The sequence below is a fragment of the Lactuca serriola genome, chromosome 9 (assembly GCF_051521515.1).
Source record: "Lactuca serriola cultivar US96UC23 chromosome 9, Lser_US96UC23_V15, whole genome shotgun sequence".
Taxonomy (NCBI): Eukaryota; Viridiplantae; Streptophyta; class Magnoliopsida; order Asterales; family Asteraceae; genus Lactuca; species Lactuca serriola.
The window spans coordinates 135,432,625-135,456,162 of NC_136416.1; positions in this window are offsets into that span (position 1 = coordinate 135,432,625).

The following is a 23,538-nucleotide window of genomic DNA, read 5'->3' on the forward strand; positions in this document are numbered from 1 at the left end:
ATAGGCATTCCGAGTCAATAGTATGGTTATAAAACTCACATGGGGTATTAAAAATGCATTGATTTACAAGGTTTTCAAACACATTGGTTGTTTTACACTTACATACATTTTTAGAAACAAACATTGGTCTTGAGTGAAGGCTAGTTTTATACTAGTAGAAAATATAGGATTTTCTAAACACAAACAAACAAAGACAAAACATTTCATTTCATACAAACATTGTCTCTTAAATACTTATGAAACTCACCAGCTTAAATGCTGATCTACTCTTTCAAAATTACTTGTATGTCCCAGGAAATCAGTAATTTCAGGTATTCATTATGCTTTTGATGAAGGGATGCTGCGGCGCCAGTTTAATCTCGTATTTTGACATCATATTGTAATTGGTTTTGAACATGTAACTTTTGACAAATGTAAACTTTCAATTGTATATATATGATGGTTGTATTGCTTTCTTTACTATGTATTCATTTGTTACGTTACCACATGAAGTCATCCGCCCCCGAACGTTTCCGCCGTTCAGGTTTGGGGGTGTGACAGTTCCTTGCTCCTCAAGATTTCAAAAATAAGGTAAGGATTGAAATCTTTACCTTCCTCCCCAAGTCATTAATTTCGAAAATGGTATCCCGTGGATAGGGTTTTCTTATTTTTGGTCATTGTTAGTTTATCTGATTAAATAAGATAATTATAAAATTGGAATATCCCTACCTATTTTTTTCGAAAATTAGGGGGGAGAATTAGGATTAAATTATTTTGATTAATTTAATTGGATAATCCTCAATTGAATTAATATAGAGTGGCAATGGGTGTCTCGAAAATTATCATTGATTAACTACAATGCCTGGATGACATAAACTACAATGACTGAATGCACAACATAAAGATGACCCATTCGTTTTGAGGATAAGGAATATGTCCTTGATAGACTATTGGATGAGATCGACGAAGAGAAGGCCACTCCTGAAGAAATGGTGGCCTACAAGAAACACTACAATGATGCAACAAAAGTTGCTTGCATTATGGTGGCCACAATGAGTCCTGAATTGCAGAGACACTATGAGGGTTACTTGTCGTATGAGATGAACAAGGACCTTATGGAAAAGTACCATAAGTGAGCTCGTCAAGCAAAGTAAGAGGTGGTAAAGTCTCTCATAACAAGCAAAATGAAAGATGGAGAATCTGTTAGAAGCCACGTGCAGAGGATACAACGATACATGGATCGTTTGATTAAGCTTAATGTGAACTTTGATGAGCAATTGGCTATTGACATAGTCTTGCACTCTCTACCTAATTGTTATGATCAACTCATTTTGACCTATCATTTGACCAATAATGAGACAACTTTGTCTCAACTACAGATCCTCCTGCGAACAACTGAAGCAGGAATGAAGGGTAAGAGTGTTGCCTCTAATCTTGCTACTACTTTAGTTTTGGCCATAGTTCAAGGGAAAGGGAAAAATAGGAAATTTCCTCCTAAGCAAAACTGGAAAGGAAAGTCTCAAGCTGGGTCATCAAGCAGTGGACCCAAAGGAAAATCCAGTTCTGATGCTCCCCCTGCCTCTGATCCTGAAGATGCCATTTGCTTCTACTGCAACGAAAAAGGGCGTTGGAAACGAAGCTACTCAAAATACTTGCAAGATATCAAAGATGGCAAGGTGAAGCCAACTTTGGCAGGTATGTACACTATCTTATCTAATAATTCATCATGTTCTCGTTCTTGGATCCTTGATACAAGATGTGTATTTCACATTTGTTCATATTTGCAGGGGCTAAAAAGAAGTGAGGATGTGGAGCATGGAATGATAAACTTAATCATGGGGAATAGGCGATCTTCACCTGTCACCAAGATTGGAGTTTATGGCTTAGTGCTTAGTAGGGGGTTAGGATTAGATTTAATAAATTGTTGCTACTCGTCAGAAATGACACGAAACATTATTTCCTTTCATGCATTGTTTAAACAAGGTTTTGAGTATTCTTTTTAATGATGAGAATGGTTCTATTTCTGCTTATAAATTGGTGTTTTTTATTTTGAAGCTTTACTTTGTGATGCTGTGTATGAAACTGTAATGATTGTAGACAATTTAGGTAATAATGTGTTTTAAATTGATTCATCTAATGGTTTAGTTAAAGCATGCTTGTGGCATTTTCGTCTTGGACATGTTAATAAGAAACACATTGCCCAACTCCAAAAGGATGAAGTGTTGGAATCATTTAACCTAAGGTCAGATGATACATGCGAATCTTGTCTACTAGGTAAGATGACAAAATCACCTTTTACTAAATCTTGTGAAAGAGATGAAGGTTTGTTAAACCTCATACACACAGATATGTGTGGGCCCTTTAGATCCACCACAAGGGACGCAAATCGATTCTATGCAACTTTCACTGATGATTATAGCAGATATGGCTATATCTACTTAATCAAGCATAAGTCAGGAACCTTTGAAAAGTTCAAAAAGTTTAAGCAAGAAGTCGAGAATCAATTGAGCAGGAAGATAAATATGCTTAAATCCGATAGAGGCGGTGAGTATCTTAGTATTGAGTTCCACGAATACCTCAAGGAATGTGGAATAGTTTCACAACTGACTCCTCCTAGGACACCACAACTTAATGGTGCGGTTGAGAGGTGAAATCGAACCTTGTTGGACATGGTTTGTTCCATGATGAGTCGAGCTTTTATTCCAATCTCATTCTGGGGGTATTCCTTAGAGACAGCCACCCACATTATTAATTTTGTCCCAACAAAGAAGGTTGCTAAAACACCTGACGAGATGTGGATAGGGAATGTTCCCTCGTTAGCACATGTCAAGGTTTAGGGTTGGGAAACTTTCGTTAGACGAGAGACTCACGATAAGATTGAACCTCGAAGTAGGAGATGTATTTTCATCGGCTAACCACAGAAGTCCTTTGGATATTTGCTCTACAGACCTAGTGAGAACATGGTCTTTGTAGCACGAAGGGGAGTCTTTCGTGAGAGAGAACTCATATGCAAAGAGGATAGTGGGAGTACCATTGATCTTGAAGAAATTCAAGAGTTAAACAATGAAGGAATCTCTGAAGATGCTAGGGCTCAACTTGAGGAATAAATTCTAGTTGAACCAATTGACAAATCATTACCTCTTATGTGTTCCACTAGAGTTAGAATGCAACCCGAGTTATATGGTTTCCATATCACTATAGATTGTGATACGTTTATCAATGATAGTATACTGGTAAATTTGGTTGAACCAACTAACTACAAGGAAACAATGGTAGGCCCTGAGGTAGCCAAATGGAAAGAGGCAATGTATAGTGAGATCAAGTCCATGTATGACAACCAAATTTGGAATTTAGTTGATAATGTACCATGCCGTAAGATAGTTTGAAGCAAATGGATCTACAAGATGAAGATCTACATGGATGGAAAGGTACACACTTTCAAGGATCGACTGGTTGCGAAGGGCTTCACTCAAACCCTAGGGGTTGACTATGATGAGACCTTCTCACCAGTGGCTAAGATAAAATCTATTAGGAGTATAGTTGCCATAGCTGCATTTTATGACGATGAAATTTTGCAGATGGATATAAAAACCGCTTTCCTTAATGGGAAGTTAGCCGAGGATGTTTACATGATTCAGCCAGAGGGTTTTGTTGATGCAAAGTTTCCCAATATAATGTGTAGGCTTGAGAAATCAATCTATAGATTGGAACATGTCTCTCGCAGACGGAATCTTTGTTTTGACGAGTAGGTCAAAGAGTTTGGCTTCTCTAGAGGTGAAGATGAGTCTTGTATATATGTTAAAGCTAGTGGGAGTATAGTCGGCTTCCTTGTATTGTATGTTGATGACATACTTCTTATAGGATGCAACATTCCAACTTTGCAAGAAGTTAAATCTTGGCTTGGAAAGTGTTTCACTATGAAGGATCTAGGAGAGGCTGCCTATATTCTAGGGATAAGGATTCTGAGAGACGGGAGTAAAAGGCTAATTGGACATAGTCAAAGTACATACTTGGAAAAGGTGCTAAAAAGTTTTAGTATGGAGAATTCCAAGAAAGGAGAACTACTTATACAGAGATACCAAACCGAGTAAGACTCAGAGCCTGAGTACCAATGCAAAAATGAGTAGAGTTCCATATACTTCCGTCGTTGGATCTATCATGTATGCTATGACATGTACTCACCATGATGTGGCTTTTGCTTTGAGCATGGTCAGTTGTTATTAGGGAAATCCAGGTAGATCTCATTGGATAGCAATTAAGAATATTCTCAAGTATCTGTGGAGAACTAAGGACTGGGTCCCAGTGCTTGGTGGTAGTGATACATTGAGAGTAAGGTGGTGTTTGTTGTTTTTGAAAAGCTCTTCTTTACCAATTTTGTTTCACCCCGCTGACAGCGCACTGACTTTTATCCTTGCAGAGCATTTGTTTTTTCGAAGGGATAAGATCTGAAAACGTCTACGCGAGGTCTTCACCACACAGACATGGACTAACCACTTCTCACGTCTGCAGGCTTTTGACCTAAAAAAACGCCCCATATTTTCTGTTAGAACAAAATTCTTTTAGGATCGAATGATTCTATGCAAGTTAACGAATAAAGACACAATAAAGAACACGAGAAAAGAGCTGAATATGTCGAATGATTAATGCTTTAACACCTCCGAAGAGCTCGATAAAGAACTTTGACTGTAGAGGTGTTTTAGGGTTTACAATAATGAACGTCAAAATCAACAGCTTATCATGCATACATGCATGCATATTTATAGTAAAACCCTATTAGCTAATCTAGAAAATCACGGATGGACAGGCCCAACCCGGATACAAAACTTAAGGCCCTAGACGGAACACAAACGGACCCAACAATCTCCCCCTTTGCGTCTATGGAGCCGAAACTTCAACTTTGTTTAACAATCGAAGACTTCTTCACAATCTTGAAAATCCTCGGGATGATAGCCAAAAGATGGTACCGGAAAGTAATGTACCAACACAACATATCAGTGAAATTTTTCTTGTCAGCTTCTGAGTTCTGCTTGCACCGATGTATCAAGTTGATAATGTGCTCCAAGCAGTTAGTAGAAAACAGATGCTTATCTACCAGAGCAAACAGAAACCTGTGAGCTTCGCCTTTTGTGAACATCACAGTAAAATTATTTGAATCTATCTTTCCTCTTTTCATCATGTTCACATCCCCTGGTTTCGATGTAGTCTTCACAATTGGCTTCTTGTTCATCACCTTTGCTATCTCTTGATCCATAATAGCAACTTCATGGATGTAGGAGGCTAACATTCTCTTCAGATTTTCTAAGATAGGCTCATAATCCACAGGATTAGTGAGCAGAATGTTGTATAGCAAAATCCAATCATGAGGATTGAGATTGGGAAGATCTGCAAGAGAGATAATAGACACCGTGTTTGCTGTACCACGAGTGATCTTGAAATTGACATTGATAAATCTCCCTGTAGACGAAGGTTTGAGTACCTTAACAATAATGATATTTTGTGCACTCCAAGTCAAGTAGTGCGGTTGCCCATACTTTAAGTAAAAGTCTATCAGCTCATGATCAACCTTCGGGTGAGGGAAAGGAACCTCAGCAGTTGAATCAAAACAATGGAAAGTAAAAGTCTTCCTTGTAATTGGCATATTGAACTGCGAGTCTTTAGAGTTATCACAATCAAACGAAGCAACTGGCTCCAACCAATAGACGGAAGGAAACTCAATCGCCTGAGTGATAAGTGTTTCTTTCGTCCATAAGGGAAACAAAGCCTTCTTACAGTTCAGGGCATCGTCTTCTTCTTTGTTTCTCCTTTCCCTTTCCTCTGCTTCCTTTGCTATTTTCACACTTTCATCTAGTTCTCTGTTTCTTTTATTTCGTTTGAGAGCATCAACAATTGTTTCTTCTTCCTCGCTTTCACTATCATCAATGTTCTCCCTTGGCTTTGCTTGTGAACCAGAACCTGATGCTACATTATGATTCAGTTCGGTTGTGACACTTGGTTGAGCATTTTCTGTTTTCACAAATAATCTTGGCTGAACAACACGAGTACTACTTCCCCCCTGTTTTGGAGGTACGAACCCCTCCGAAACACCTTTCATTTCATGCAGCATGACAAGGGCAGGAAGGAGTTTGGATGTGAGATGATTACGAATTGTAAGAGTTAAAATAGGATCATGAGCACCAAGTAAATTGGTCAACAAGTCCTTCACCTCACCCGCACAGCTCTTATAGATAGCCTGTTGGACCTTTAATAAAGAGATTTCTTTCTCCGCTTGGGCTAGCTGCACCTTCTAGACTTCAATAGTAGCTTTGTGTTTGGCCAGATCCTCCTTCAAGGCACTTTTGGTTGCCAGAGTAGCATGAGGAGAGTCAAAACGAGAATTCACCGATCTTAAAAAGGAAGTGTTCTCGGTCTGGAGCGATGAGCGTACAACATCGAATTTAGTGCTTTCTTATTGAAGGGACTTAGAAAAGGAGTCCACAGAGGATTGGACTTTCGCTGCAGTGGTTTCAGCATGAGCTTTCAAAGAGTCAAGGAATATCTGAGTTGTGTGAATAACCTCAGTAACCTCTGTCATTGCCTGTTTACAAGAAGAAGTAGACGCATCAACTGCCTGAGTAGATTTTTCAATAGCCTTTGTGTATTGATCAATGGCAGTTTCGAGGAAGGCTTTAAGAACAACACCATTGTAAGCTTTACTATCATCAAGTAAGCGATCAAGCTTCTCATGAATTTCGTGTAAATGTTGAGTTGTGACAGGTGTATCAATATCATCATTAGTCAGAAGCCAGTATGGACTAAAATAAGTAGAGTCAAATTCATCATTTTCTCCACCAAGGGTAGCACCAGAATCAGTGGAGTAGATAGGGGAGAGAGGTTTAGTGACAACAAGGGTTTCTGTTACAGTAGTTGCCCCCGTATTAGATACGTTGACATTCACTGTGGGGTAAGGAATTGTAGTTGTTGTGGATGCTGTAAAGATTGGGGATGATAAAGGAGTTGTGGAAATAGGAATAGAAGTGATGGGAGGTGGTGGAGGTAAGGTTGTTTGTTGAGATGTGACTGGTGGAGTAATAATTGGATCAGTGAGAGGTATGGTCTATTTTGGTGATGCAGGTGGGGAAGGAACTCTATTGTGATTGGGAGATTCGGTTGGAGTAGGTGATCGGGGAGGAGTGTTACCCATTGGTAAGTCATGATGACCTTCCTCATCTTCATTGTCATCGGCCTGTTCTGAACATGGAGGAGTGGGACTCTTAGACCGTCATGCCATCTTCTTTAACTTCTTTTTCTTTTGATGAGAAGACTCCTCTTCACCAGTCTTGCGTTTTGTGGACTTAGAGGACTTAGACTTGCCTTCCTCAGTAGGTTCTTTCTTCGAGATGCGTTTCCCTCGGTTGTTAGGCTTGTCTACGGCATCCAGAGCAGCTTGCTATGCTGGAGAAAGAACTCTTGGTCCAATGGGATTAAGTTTCCGATATTTAGCCATAACATTACTTTGGTCTGAAACACACCTAAACATGGACTCAAGAATTGATCCATTGTGAGGAAACTTAAGGGGATCCGAAAGAATAATCTTCTTCGTATGGAAGGTAGAGATAGAGGCACGCAGAGCATCCTTCATAACCGCAATCTCCAAAGAATTGATTGCTTTCCTCGTAATCAGAGTCCAAAATCTTCCAAAAGAGACTTTGGAATGCCTGGTTGATGTGTCGAGGCTCTGCACCACCTGAGACCAGATTATTGACCCATAATCAAGATTGATCCCATTGTAGAGTCCATAAAGAATGGTAAGGAAACCGTTACTGGTACCATCGGAACCACCACTTCGTTCTGCTAAACCCTTAATCAGTAGAGCGTGCAAGCCATTCCATTGAGACGGTAGACATGACTTCTTCACTTTGGTAATGGTGGTGAGCACATCAGTATATCCCATCTCGTACATCATTGAGAATAATTGAGTCGTCGTGATAAAGTCCGACGAGATGATAGAGGAATCGACAGCCAGATGCAAAATCGAACAAAACTTCACTTTAGAAATCGATGCCTTCTTATCGTGCATGACAAAGTAGATGCGTTCTTTGTTCTTGTCATAAGTTGTCGTCGAATAAACTTGGGATAATAGCGACATTGGAATAGCTTCAACCTGAGTTAGGGCTAAAACCAAGGGGGAATATTTCAAACATTCCACAACATGCAACATATATGAATCATACAAGAACGAGTTAAGTTCGATGATCATATTTTGGTTTGGCTTAATGGTGAGCAAAGATGATGATGCCGTCTGATCATGAGCTGATGATGAAGTCGCCATTTTTGATGGAAGAAAGAAGATGAACGGAGTATACTTGCCTTGTAAGTTTGAGAGAATTTGTTGATGATAAAAGACAAATAAAACAAGAAACCCTTAATATACCATTGCCAGGAGAGAAAAAAATCATGATGATAATGACGTGATCTCTGAAACGTTGCCTGGAAAAGCACGATGTGACAGTGTGGTTACTCCCAGGTATACGTCAGCACGCACGGGTATAAAGACCGTTCAAATTCACGTGTAACATCGTGAATTTTCAAAATAATTTTTCACAAATATAAAAACATTTCTCGTTTAATTTTCATAAAACATTAAGTTTAAAATCTCAATTCACATCATACAAAATCCCAAGATCATATATATATATCAAAAATCCCATGCGTGTGTACAGATCAAGCCGGCGCCTTCCCACGGTCATCGCTAGTACCTGAAACAACAACACTAACACTGTAAGCACAAAGCTTAGTGAGTTCCCAAAATACCACACACATAACACATATTAGCCACTCGAGGCTATAACTCTATGGGTCCGTGCACCCAAACTCTTTGAACCCTCAGGTTCTAACTCTGTGAACCTTCCGGTTCCAACTCTAAAACATGCACAACATAAATCACATAGAAATAATGCAGTACAACACAACACATAAATATAGCATACAAATACTCTAATCACGTAACTCTAGTTACCTACTCAAGGTAAAGTATAGTGAGAAGACTCACCTCGCGTATCTCGATAACTCGCGAATCCTGGAATCACTCGTGCTCGATCCTCCGAGCTATAATCCTCCTATAACATCATATGACTCTAATTAACACTTTTACCACTAAGGTTGACTACCCCTATCAAGTCAACACTGGTCAACTCTGGTCAACAGTTAACGGTCAACGGTCAACTTTGACCGGACTCGGCGAGTGCACTAGGGCGACTCGGCGAGTCTAAGCGTTTTCACCAACTCTCTTGGATTCCCTTTTTGACACGTCGAGTATTCCCCTGACTCGACGAGTTCCGCCTGGTATGAATTGCGGGGCCACCCCGACTCAACTCTCCGAGTCTCAAGAACAACTCAGCGAGTTCCAGTTCGACTCAGTCCACCTGTCAACCCTCTCTAACTCTCCCTGACTCACTGAGTCAACTCATAACTCGGTTGGACCACTCACTGAGTGGTTAAGGACAATCTTCATGCTACTCGCCGAGTCTGTTCTTCAGACTCAGCGAGTCCATGCCATGCATCAACTCAAACTTGCTTCTGAGGTCAGATCCGCTCCAACAACTCATAGATCTGGCCCTCCTAAGCTAATTCATCACGTAAAGTCCATAACTAGGTGCTCATAACACACCCCATGACTCATAAATGGTGTTTTGACCTTAAGCACAAAGATCCCAATCCAAAACCCTCATGGATTTATAAAAAGCTTGGGCAAAGGGACACTCTGGACCTCCAAAGGTCCAGATCTATAACCTAACTGATAAGTTAAAAACTAACTTGAAGATCGTTTAGATCTTTAAAACAGGTAAAATAATAAACAAGTAAACCGCAAGAACACAAGAGTGGATCAAAGTGTGTCGAATGATTGATTCAATAATCCTCAGCAGAGCTCGATAAAGAACTTCTACTGTAGAGGATTTAGGGTTTACAAGAACGATGAAGAAATAATCTCTGATCTATCGTAATCGCTATCAATCGTTAACCTAATATGCATGCAAGCATATATATTTATATTAAACCCTATCAGCTCTCGGTTGGACAGGCCCAAACCGGAGTAACAAAACTTGGACTAATAATTGAGCCCAATAGACGCAATACATAATAAACTGCTATGCTACCTAACAAGCTCCCCCTTTGCGTCAAATTGGAGCGAGATCACTTCTTCTTCTTGCTTGGGCCAGCAGCGGGAACCTTCTTCTTCACAGTATCAAACAGACGTGAGATAAGCGCCATAATCGTCTGTCTGAACCGAATGTACCATTGTATCATGTCGTCAAAATACTTGATATCATCCGCTGTGTTATCCTTGCATCTATGGATGATCCCTAACACATGCTCTAGACAAGCAGTGGTATACAGATGTTTATCTGCTAAGGCAAAAAGACATTTCTGTTCTTCATTCCTAGTGAACATGACGGAGTTTCGCCTCGCTTCAATCTTGCCCATCTGCATCTGGTTCAGATCACTGGTGGAGCCAACAGGAGAGATCTTTGGTTTCTTCTTGAAGACACTTGCAATCTCCTGATCCATCAATGCAACCTCCATGATGTAGCATACCAGCATCCTCTTGAGATGGTCGATGATCGGACCATATTCAGCTTCGTTGGTCAATAGGATGTTGTGCAAGATGATCGAGTCATGGGGATTGAGGTTCGGTAGATCTGCCAAAGAAATGCCATGTTCGGTTTTGGCAGATCCCCTGAGCACCTTGAACCGAACGTTGATAAACTTTCCTTCAGTGTACGGTTTCAGAACCCGAACGTTGATGATCTTCTGAGCGCTCCAAGTTTGGTATTGAGGATGAGCAGCCTTCAGATAAAAATCAATCAAGTCCCGATCAACCTCCGGATGAGGATGAGGGAACTCGGCAACATTGGAGAAGGCGTGAAAGATGAACGCCTTTCGGGTCAGTGGCATGTCAAATTGAGAGTCGACAGTGTTGGAACAGTCAAACGAAATAACTGGTTCCAGCCACAAGATGCTAGGAGTATCAATTGCCTCCTTTATCATCCTCTCGAGAGTCCAAGCAGGAAAAAGAGTTTTCCTACTCTCGAGAAGGTCGTGGGCTTCCTTCTGTTTTCGCTCAGCTTCTTCAGCTTCTCTTGCCACACGAACACTATCATCATCATCATTGCGTCGACTTTTACGTTTCAGCAAGTCGGCAATGGTTTCGTTGTCTTCTTCCTCTTCTTCCTCAGCAAGTTTCTTGCCTTTATCTTTCACACCCGAACCGGAGGCTTGGCCTACATGAGGAGGTTCGGTTGTGTGAGTTGCCTTTGAGGAATGAGGTGGTTGAGATCCAGACTCCTTTTCTCCCCCTTGTTTCGGATTGGACACGAAATCGGGTAGCCCTTCAATTTTGCTTAACAGATCCAGGGCAGGAGCGAGCTTCTCTACAAGGGTACGCCTCACAGAATGGTTAAGGATCGGATCATATGCTTCGAGGATGTTGGATATGGCTGAGTGGACATCCGAAACACACGATTTAATGAATTCCCGTTCAGACCGAAGAGTGTCAATTTGTTGTTGAGAGTGGGAAAGCTGAGCACTCTTGACCTTCAGGGCAGTGGTCTTCTTTGCCAAGACATCCATCAACGAGTTCTCAGCAGCCAAATCTTCTTGGAGTTTAGAGAGACGCTCGTCAATGGAAGTATGGAAGGCTGAGTTGTCGTCTGTCAGGGATTGACGAAGTGAAGCAAAAGACTTCAACTCAGTGGAGACAAACGTGGCCAACTGTTGAACAATTGGTTCCAACATAGTCTTGGTTGCAGTAGCACTCTCCTGTAAAGATTGTAACAGGGTAGAGGCATCAGAAAATAGTTTATCGACTTTTTCGGTCGCAGCCTAGCAGGCTTTCGTTGAGGCATCGATGGCGGCGGTTGCAGAAGCGACAGAATCTTGCTGGGCCCTTGAGAAAGCATCAACAATCTTTTGAAGAGCAGCTTCAGAGAGGGATGATTGAGAGGTAGAAGAAGAGGCAATGAGCAAGTCGACCTTGTCATGGAGCTCCTTAAGATGTTTCTTTGTGACCGGAGCGTCATCATCATCGTCACTCTGCACTTGAAACGGACTATAATAGACCGAATCAAATGTCATGTTTTCCCTGCCAAGGAAAGTATCATCCCCGTCAGAGGCATGACCGGGAGATGGTGGTGGTGGTGAAGCTGGTGGTTCAGTGGTATGAGTAGGTTCGGGTTGGGTTGTTTCGGGTGTGTAGGGGTAGGTTCGGGTTGTTTTTGAGTAGGGGTAGATTCGGGTGCTTTTTGGGTTTCGGTTGTGTTTATGGTTTCGGTTGCTGGTGGAGGTTCGGTTGCATCGGTATGAACCCCCGTATCAGATACGTTGGTTGTAACCTTTGCAGTGGATGTTGTTGTTGCATCGGTGAAGATAGGTGGTGGCATTGGGAATGAAGTTTTTGGAATGTGGGTAAACGGGTTTATGGTGGGAATGGAAGTAGGAATAGTTTGAGGAGGAGAGGGAATTGGAGAAGGAGGGATTTGAATCTCCGGGGTAGGAGATCTGGGTGGTGTGTTGCCTCTTGGAGAGTCGTCAGAATCCGAACTCTCACCCTATGACTCACTGGAAGAGGAAGCGATAATCAACTTTCTCTTTGGTTGTGTTTTTCGCCTCTTGTGCTGCGGAGACTGAGCAACTTTAGTGGGTTTCCTCTTCTTAGGAGAAGGGCCTTTAGCCCCTTTCACCACCTGTTTCCCTTTGTCTGCCTTCTTGCCTCTTGGAGCAGGCTTATCGGCATCGTGAATCGATTTCAGCATCTCCGGTGTGAGATCCCTTGGACCAGACCGCTTGAACTCTTTGTAGGTTCTGATGATCCGGCTGTCAGCTGGAACGTCAGCATACATGGATTCCGGAATGGAACCATTGAAGGGAAATTTGGATGCATCTGAGACGATGATCTTCGTGGTATGAAAGGTACCAATCGAAGACATCGGTGCACCGGCGACAGTGGGGATGCTGTACTTGTCCATGACCCACTTCGTAATCAGGGTCCAAAACCTGGCATAAGACACCTCTGAATGCCGTGAAGAAGATGAGAGACTCTGGATGAGCTGTTGCCAAAGAACAAACCCATAATCGACATTGATGCCATTGTAGACACCATATAAGATGGACAGGAACAGTCGACTGGAACCATCTGAGCCAGAGCTCCTTTCAGAAAGACCTTTGAATAACACAGTGAACATCCCGTTCCACTATGGCGGTAAGCACGACTTCTTGAACTTGGCGACGGAAGTAAGCGCCTCCGTATACCCCATATTGTAGAACATATTGAATAGGGGCCCCATTGGAATTGTCTCTGGATTAACCCTCGCAGGATCAGCTTCAAACCCTAACAGGGAGCAAAAGTGTTGCTTGGAGATAGACGCTTTGTGATGAGAGACATCAAAGAAGATCCTATCAACCACTTTTTCGTAATGAGCAGTCGCATAGATCTGCGACAGGAACTCCATTGGTACTGATTCCGCCCTTGAAAGTGCAGGTGCAATCGGCGAATACTTCAAACATTCGATGATTGGGAACATGTAAGAATCATAAGCGTGAGGGGTTAAATCGATAATGAGGCATTGTTGAGGGCGAATGGGCAGGATGTGAGAAGTGGCGTGAACAGAGGATGAATCTGCCATTGTTGAAGAGAGGGAAGAAGATGATGAACAATTAGGGTTCAGGGAATTCTGGCGCTCTGGGAATTTTGATTGTAGTAAAGAGGTAAATGGTAGATGATGTCGCCTTTTATACTGGGGTTTAAAGAGAGAGAAAGATCTTCCCAAATCTTCTATCGAAATACCAAGAGTTTTTCGGAGTGTGACTGATGCGTGACAGTTAGGGAACCGATGATCACGCATGAGAGAGAGTGTCAGATTCCTAAGAACACGCCTCCCATTAAGCGCCGTTTGGAGACAAACCGTTTCAGATTCACACGCGCCCTTTCTGTGCCATTTAGAGATGAACCGTTTCAAATTCACACACGCGTCTGCGACGTCATTTGGAGATTAGACGTTTCAAATTCGCACGCGTTCCCTTTTCCGCCGTTTGAAAGCAAATCAATTAGACTCCCGCCTGAGTCAGCAACTCTTCATCTTATCCCTTTAAAGTGTAACGGCATCTTTTGAATAATACGCCCACATGGATTCAAAATGACCAAAGCTTATAATTGATCACCAATCCAATGAAAAATCCTGTAATTATTAGAACCAGAATTTTGGAAAATCAAAGATTTTCGTGCTAAGGGTGTAAAAGAAAAGAAATAAAGCAATCCTTTTTAGGAAAAATTGTGATGTCAATAAAGACACGAAACAAATGATCCCGGGCACTTATTAAGAAGTGTTGAAAGGCTTCTTTTAATTAGGCTTTTTAGGGTGGCTTTGCTTTGATTCAACAGTCCAAATCTTGAAATAAGATAGAAAGTGAACAAAGTACTTGTGAGACCGGTGTAGTCTGTTGAACAAGTAGGTGGGTAATAATTTTAAAATGGCATGAAAATATAGAATCTCAACAAAAAAAAAATAAAAACTGGATCCCAAGGGAAGAAATGTTATGGTGTTTAACAATTTCATAGGAATCACACAAAATAAAAATTTGAGATTTCATGAAGATACGTCCGTCAATTCATTAGTGAAAACTTGAGCAAATTAATTGTTCACCGTCAATTCAGATTGGGTATTGAATTTTGGGTTTCACTCAGCTCGTAGTGGCACAAAACTAAGATCATAAATGCAGTTTTTGAGCAACCATAAACCTCAGTGGTAATTTTTGAGAGTCTCAAGGGTTACGTTTGTGAAACGAATTTAATGGAGAAATGTAATAGAGATGGTGTAAGAAATCAAAGTACCTCTGCTGTGAAAAATAGGACTTAGCAGAAAACTCTTATCTCATGCGAGAAGAGAGTTAGGTAGCTCACGATTAGAATAAATGAGATAGCCTAATTTGGAAGACAAGGTTTGTATATACCAAGTCATTAAGGCTATTATTCAGAATCTGATGAGGCTTTGGGCACATACAGCAGCATGCTTCTAGGGACACTTAACTATTTCAACAATTTCCTCATAAACGAACAAATAAAATTTAGGCCAAAAAGTAAATAAAGAACAAAATATTTTTGGAGTTTTTGATATTAGAAGAAAAGAAATATTTTTGGAATTTTTGATATTAAAAAATAAATGATAAAAGAAATAAAAAAAATAAGACTGAGAAAGAAAATAAAAGGGAAAAAAACTGTAAAAAAAAACTTTGGAACCGAACCCGAGCGTTCGGTCTATTTCGGGTACCGAAGAAATAAGATTTTCAAATAGGAAATACTTTTGACAATAAAAGAAATGTAATAGAAACAATTATACAGGAAATTTACAACCAAGAAAACCACCTTTGATTGATGAGCGAAGTGCAGATTATCCAACCGAACCCGAGCGTTCGGTTCATTTCGGTACATGAGTACAAAAACCGAACCCGAACGTTCGGTCTCTTTCGCTTTTTACTTGTGAGTTTGAGAGGTAGTTTGTGGTACCGACTCTGATTCCATCATACCTAGCCCTTGTAAAATTTTGTTGAACGACGCTTCAGGAAGAGCTTTGGTAAAGACATCAGCTAGTTGATCAGTGGTTCTAACAAAGTGAATTTCAACGTTTCCATCTTCCACATGATCTTTGATGAAGTTATACCTCAGTGCTATGTGCTTAGTCTTGGAGTGTTGCACTGGGTTATGACAAATCCTAATTGCACTTTCAGAGTCACAATATAGTGGGATCTTTTTCATATTGAGTCCATAGTCTCGGAGTTGACTCTGGATCCAAATCACTTGAGAAGTATAGGATGCAGCTGCAATGTATTCTGCTTCAACGGTAGACAAAGACACACACGTTTGTTTCTTTGATTTCCAGCTAACCAACTTCCCATCAAGGAATTGGCAGCCTCCAGTGGTGCTTTTTCTGTCTAGTCCACAACCTCCAAGGTCTGCATCTGAGTAGGCTTGAACGAAGAAGCCTGAGTTGGAAGGATACCATAGACCTAAAGAGGTAGTTCGCTTGAGATATCGTAGAATGTTCTTCACTGCAAGCATGTGAGGTTCGCGTGGGTTGGCCTGAAATCTAGCACAGTAACAAACAGAGAACATTATGTCAGGCCTGCTAGCAGTAAGATACATCAGAGAACCGATCATCTGGAGATAAAGCGTAATATCAACAGCCTGTTTATCCAAGGATGGAGTGAGCTTGGTGTCGAACGCCATTGGAACTTTGACTTTTGAATCTCCTATCATGCCAAATTTTGCAAGGAGAGTCTTCGTGTAAGCTTCCTGATTAATAAAGATGCCTTCGGGTCCCTGTCTAATATTTAAACCAAGGAAAAAGTTAATAGGACCCATTGAGCTCCTTTCAAATTTAGTCTCCATCATCTTTCTGAATTCAGCCGTTAAGCTGGGATTCGTTGAGCCAAAGATGATATCATCGACGTAAATTTTAACAATCATAAGGTGGTTACCTTCCTTCTTACGAAAGAAGGTTGGGTCAACCGAACCTTGTTTGAATTTGGACATCTTTAAAAACTTTGTCAGCGTTTCATACCAGGCTCTCGGAGCTTGTTTCAGTCCATACACGGCTTTGTCCAAAATATAACAATGATTAGGATACCTTTCATTTATGAATCCAGGAGGTTGCTCCACGTACACAGTTTCTTCAAGTTCTCCATTGAGAAATGCACACTTGACGTCCATTTGGTAGACCTCAAAGTTTTTGTGTGCAGCATAGGCGAGAAATATTCTAACTGATTCCAGCCTAGCTACAGGAGCAAAAGTCTCTTCATAGTCAATTCCTTCCTCCTGACAGTATCCTTTCACTACCAGACATGCTTTGTTTCGAATTACGTTCCCTTCCTTGTCCATTTTGTTCCTGAAGACCCATTTGAGACCAACAACCGAGGCATCTGGAGGAGTTGGAATGAGTTGCCAAACTTTGTTCCTTTCGAATTCATTCAGTTTGTCTTGCATAGCTTGAACCCAATCGGAGTGATCAAGAGCAGTGTTAACTGTCTTTGGTTCAACTTTTGAGACGAAGGAGTTAAACATGCAGAATTCTACTTTTGAAAACAAGGAAATCTGTTTTGCTTTGAGTTGTGATCGAGTCAGAACCTTTTCAGATACATCACCAACAACTTGAGAGACAAGATGATCTCTGGTCCATTTGATGAGAGGAGGGTAGTTTGGATCAAAGGATGGATCCAATTCAGCGTTTATCATTTCTTCTGGTTCAGATTGACTTTCATAGTCATAAGACATATCGGCATGCTCCCCCTCGACAGATAAGCTTTCAGGAATGTGTTGAGAGTCTTGCGCTACAGAGGTTTCTGGTGGTGCTGAGCTTTCGGGTGTTGATCCACCTTCGGGTGGTGAGGCACTTTCAGTTGGTAGAGTGCGTTTGGGAGCAGTTTGAGACCTTAGCTCCCCCTCAACATGTGAGCTCGGCTGTGATGACGATGGCGGAACCTCCCCCTCGACTGAAGCATTGTGTTGTGGAGGGTCGTCAGAACTTGATCCTCCTTCATTCATTCTCTTTGTAGCATCTTCGACCAGTTGCTTCAGATGATCTACCTTGTTGTCTGCTGCGCTGGCTTCTGAGAGAGTGGCCTTCTCTGGTTCATCAAACAACTCCATGAACTTCTCAAATAGGTTAGCGATTGAGGTTGTGACTTGGCCAGTTTGAGGAAAGATTTTTCCAACTGTGTCTTCGTTGGCCTTTAGCTTTTTGACATAGCTATCATCAAAAGTCACGTAATAAGTTTCTTCTATTTTCCTCGAACGCTTGTTTAATACCCTGTATGCTTTAGAAGTGAGAGAATAACCCAGAAATATCCCTTCGTCGGCTTTGACATCAAACTTGTTGCGGTGTTCTTTAGAATCAAAGATGAAACACCGTGAACCGAACACATGGAAAAACTTGACATTTGGCTTCCTGTTGTTGATGATCTCATAAGGAGTGAGAGTGAAGCGCTTATTGAGATATGACCTGTTCTGTGTAAAACAAGCAGCAGAAATAGCATCAGCCCAAAAATAAAGAGGTAAGGAAGCGAAACTTAGCATGGTTCGGGCCGCTTCACACAAAGATCGGTTTCGTCTTTCGACAATTCCGTTTTGTTGAGGTGTGTAAGGAGCTGAGAAGTTGTGACTAATTCCTTTTTCTGCCAAGAATTCTTCGAATTCTTTATTTTTGAATTCCAGTCCATTGTCGCTCCTGATGTTGCGAACGACTTTCTTCAGCTGTACTTCAATCTGCTTGATGAACACCTTTAGCTTATGAGTCGCTTTAGATTTAAGCTTCAGAAAGAACACCCATGTAAAACGCGAAAAGTCATCAACAATAACAAGAATGTACTTGCTACCACCGATACTTTCGATAGATGATGGACCACACAAATCAATATGAAGTAATTCTAGTGGTTCAACAACTTTAGTGTTTATAATAGATGGATGAATTTGACGACTCTGCTTCCCCATTTCACATGTAGCACACAAATGTTCTCTATCGTACTTGAGCAATGGAAGACCTCGAACATGACCTCCAGTGACAAGTTTGTTGATATCTTTAAAGTTGAGATGAGAGAGCCTTCGGTGCCACAACCAGCTTTCATCAGATTGTGCTTTGGATAATAGGCAGATAGCTGGGTTTCCTTTTATGGGTTTGAGGTTTAGGGGAAACATTTCACCTTTACGCTCCGATTTGAGAATAACTCTTTTCGTCTTCTTCTCAATTATTTCAGAACACTCATCGTCAAATGAAACTTTGAGACCGGTACCTCCAACAAGATGAGATACACTGATGAAGTTGTGTTGTAGTCCTTCCACATATGCAACCTTCCTTATCGTGAAATCACTGTTTATAATCATTCCATAGCCTTTTATGGTGCCGAAGGAGTTGTTCTCGAACTTGACGTTTCCACCGTTTGAAAGAGACCTGTATTCCCTTAGCTCTTCCTTCCTTCCTGTCATGTGACGCGAGCAACCACTGTCAATGTATCATTCTTCGTCAAACTGCTCGTCACTGATAACTTGCAAAAATTAAGCAGATTTAGGAACCCAAAGTTTCTTGGGTCCTCGTGAGCCTTTCACAGGAACAGGAATAGTAAGAGAGATGTCAACAAGGTATGTTCTTTTTATTAGTGTTGTTTCATCTTTCTTTTTGATGGTGAAAACCTCAATTTTATTGGGATTCATTGCTTTGGATTGGACTCTGGTTTAACTGATGAAACCTTCTGTTTTCCTTTTAGTTCAGTTGATGATTGAGGTTTTTGAGAGTAAACAGACTGGGATTTAGAATGCGGTTGATAGGAATCAGAAGAGTTTGAAGAATTAGAAGAGTTAGAATGAGAGAGCTTAGACGGAGATGACTTCTTGGTTGGAGACTCTAGGTGACCCTTTTGCTTTTGATCATTAGTGGGATCGACCCTAGAATTTTGATCTCTTTTGTTCTCAGAACCGAACCTTTGCTTTCGGTTGATGTAGTTCTCTGAACCGAACTTCTACTTTCGGTTGGAGTCATTCTCTGAACCGAACCTTTGCTATCGGTTGATGTTTTTCTCTGAACCGAACCTCTGCTTTCGGTTGTTATTGCTCTCTTGTGATTCAACAGGACTTTTCTCTGACTTTAAGTTCCTGTCACGATATGAGAAATAGGCATTTTGAGATTGCCAAAACTGTTTTCTTTCAGAGAGATTCTTCTTGTATCTCTGATTCCTTTGCTGTTTTTGATTTCTCATCTGCTTCGGTTGATGATGGATATTAGCTTTCGGTTTCTGTTTTTCTTTAGCTGGTTCACTCTGAACTGATGAAGTTTCACTTGAAGGAGTGACTTCTTTTGCAGGAATTCCTTTTTCTTGAGGAACATCTTTTGTACCACTAGTACTTGGCACATCGAAGCTATCAGGTTTATTCAAAGGTTCTAGCACATATCTGCCTTTGCTTTTCCATGAAGTCCTTTCAGACAAACCTAACGTTTCGTCAGCATTGTCGATGGGAGCTGACCAGAAGAACTCGTCACAACCATCAGCATTGTCTTCATTTACAATGGCTGTGAGTTCAGCAGTCTGATGTTCGGTTACGCCTGTGACCTTATACACCTGGTTTGGAGTGGTTCTTACTTTTTGGTATACTACTGCCTTCTCTGCAAGAATTGGGGACTTTTGTTGGGACAAACGAGCGAACTCCACTGAATTTTCTGAAATGAGATTCTTGTGGTTTTCGGGTTCACTCTTGACAAATTCTGAACAGTCAACTGTGTCCTCTACATAAATTTCACTCATATTGTCGTCCTCATTAAGCTCAGATGCATTTTCAACATCAATTTTATTTTCTGAGCTCAAGTTGGCATTCAATGAGTCAAATTTTTGTATGGTTTCGGTCCTCAGTTTCAGTTTATCATTTTCATCCAAAAGGTTTTTAAGCATGTCCTTATGGTCCTTGGATTTTATGAAAGATTCAATTTTGTCTAGTCCATACATATACGGCGGATTAACATCCTCAGATGAAATAACACTTTCACAATTATAAGCTTCAGCATCAATTTCATCCTCCTTAAGCTTAAGGAAGGGTAAAATCATGCGATGAATCTTTTGTCCTATTTCACAATCCAAATGAAGCTGAGTGATATTAGTGTAAAGACGTTTAGCAATCAAACAAAAAACATTTCTCTGTTTTAAAAGCTTTAAATTGTCTCTTTGCAAATAAATGTTTTCATCTTTTGTTTTGATTAACTCCGACTTCTTCAGTTCGATCCACATCCTCTGTTCCTCACTCTTCGAAGACACCCTGCTTAATTGGTCAGTTAGGTTAGAAATGGTGACTCGAGTTTGAGCTAAACTACTGTCTAGATGAGAGATTCTTGAATTAACACTTTTTAATTCTTTTTCGTATGAGCATTGTGGGACTTTGAATGAAACAAAAACGGATTGTACCTTCTTGATCAGTTCATCAAGCTCGTTGAACTGCACACTGGGCGGTTTAGCTGTAAAGCACAAATTCTGTTGCTCCTTCGTGTCTTCATTTCCACCATCTGTGTTGTATCCCCTCATCTGAGATACGTCGGACACCATCAAGCATTTTCCATCACTGCTCTCTTCTTTCGCCACATAAGCCTTTCCATGAGAAGGCTTCCTTACTTCATCATCTTCAGAGTCGGTTGACCAGACCTCCACGCCACCGAACTCATCATCCGCTACCGAACCCTGCATAATTAAAGCATTCATAGAAGGGTTAGCAGTAGATTTCTTCTTCCTGATCTCATCCACCTTTTTCAGCAACAAAGCTTCTTCATCCTTTTCATCATCCTTTTCTGCCATTTTCTTGAGGACACAATCTTTTGCATAGTGGTTCTTTCCACCACAGTAATAGCAGCTCACTCCCGAATCTCCTTCAGCTTTCGGTTCCTTCTTTGATTCTTCAGCCTTCAGTTCATCTTTGACCTTTTTAGAACTATAACTCCCCTGCCAATTTCGGTTCTTGTTGGTGGGAAATCTCTTCTTGATGAACCTCTTGGGGTTTGACACCATCATAGCATAGTCCTCAGAAGTGAGGTCATAGTCCTCCAAGTTGAGGTCTTCTTCTTCCATCACCGCTTTGCTTTTGGACAGGAGGGCCAACGAACCCAGGCTTGAAACCACATTTTTCTCCTGTAACACGATCTTTTCTTGAGATTTTAGGATGCCCACCAGTTTCGCCAAAGAGTAGGATTTGAATTGCTCATGCGCTTTAACTGTGGACACAACTGCTCTCCACTCAGATCTGAGGCCGTTCAAAAATGTAACCTTCTGCTCAATAAGCTTCCTTTCGATGTCATGTTTAATCATCTTGCTAAGAAGATGATTGAAGCGATCGAACTTTTGAGTCACGGTTTCTTCGGCTCCCTGCTTGAATTCACCAAACTCGGACAAGAGTAGGGTTTGAATGGAGTGTTCAAGATCTTCGTCCGTAGAGTATAATTCTCGTAGCCTGTCCCATATTTCTTTTGCGGTTGTGCATGAACTCACCAGCCTGAAAGTATCGGATTGAAGAGCGAATCTGATTAATCTCAATGCTTTGATATTGCACTGGAATTTATCTTTTTCATCTTGAGCAATATCTTTAATGTCTTTCAAAAGATCATTATACTCCTTCTGAGTTTTAATAATCCTTGAAGTTGCTGAATGAGAAAAGGGTCCAGAAACGATTGCTTCCCAGATGAGGTATCCATTGTCCTCAGATCCTATAACATAATCTTCAAAGTGATGTGCCCAGACTTCATAATCATGGGTGTAAAGGATGGGAATCTTCGTTGTTGATCCAATGTTGTTCGAAATATTGATGGGATTGGATTGCGACTCGTCCATACTTGATCGAATAACCTTTTTCACAGAAAAGAAGTGTATGAATTACACAACCTCCTGCTCTGATACCAATTGATAAGTTAAAAACTAACTTGAAGATCGTTTAGATCTTTAAAACAGGTAAAATAATAAACAAGTAAACCGCAAGAACACAAGAATGGATCAAAGTGTGTCGAACGATTGATTCAATAATCCTCAGCAGAGCTCGATAAAGAACTTCTACTGTAGAGGATTTAGGGTTTACAAGAACGATGAAGAAATAATCTCTGATCTATCGTAATCGCTATCAATCGTTAACCTAATATGCATGCAAGCATATATATTTATATTAAACCCTATCAGCTCTCGGTTGGACAGGCCCAAACCGGAGTAACAAAACTTGGACTAATAATTGAGCCCAATAGACGCAATACATAATAAACTGCTATGCTACCCAACACTAACTCACTTAAGGGACCAAGGAAGCACTAGATCTAACCACAAAAGGGCTCAATAAGCCCTAAATCAACATAAACATCAACATAACAGAGAATAGCTTGAAAGTAGTACCTCAAATGTGATGTTCTGGACCTCAAATCTTCAAAAAGTGGCTCCACTTGATTCCCTTAAGCTATTGCTTCCTTTCCATTGCAATATAACACCTCCAAGGTCAATAATGGCTCCTTGCTTTGCTCCAATCGCTCAAACTCGCTAGGGTTTCACTCAGGGGGTCTGGTGAGCACAAATGACGGCCTTAAGGCCCTTTAAATAGGTCCCAAACCCGAGAAATTAGGGTTTCATTAAATAGCGCAGACTCGCCGAGTCCATACCTTGGACTCGCCGAGTCCAGGCGCGAACCCGCGTCCAGAACCGCGATCCTACTCGGCGAGTCTGAGCTCCAACTCGCCGAGTCCCCTCAGAAAACACCAAAAACATAAACATAAAAGATACTTGGAAATCCGGGCTGTTACAACTCTCCCCCACTAGAACTAGACTTCGCCCTCGAAGTCTCGCTCTGAAAATAGCTCCGGATGCTGCTCACGCATCTCACGCTCCGGCTCCCAGGTCATCTCTGATCCCTTCCGATGTTGCCACTGAACCAACACCAGGGGTACCTCCTTGTTCCTCAGAACCTTGATTTTCCGATCTCTGATGGCCACTGGTCTCTCGGCATAATTTAGGCTCGCATCCACCTGAATATCCTCT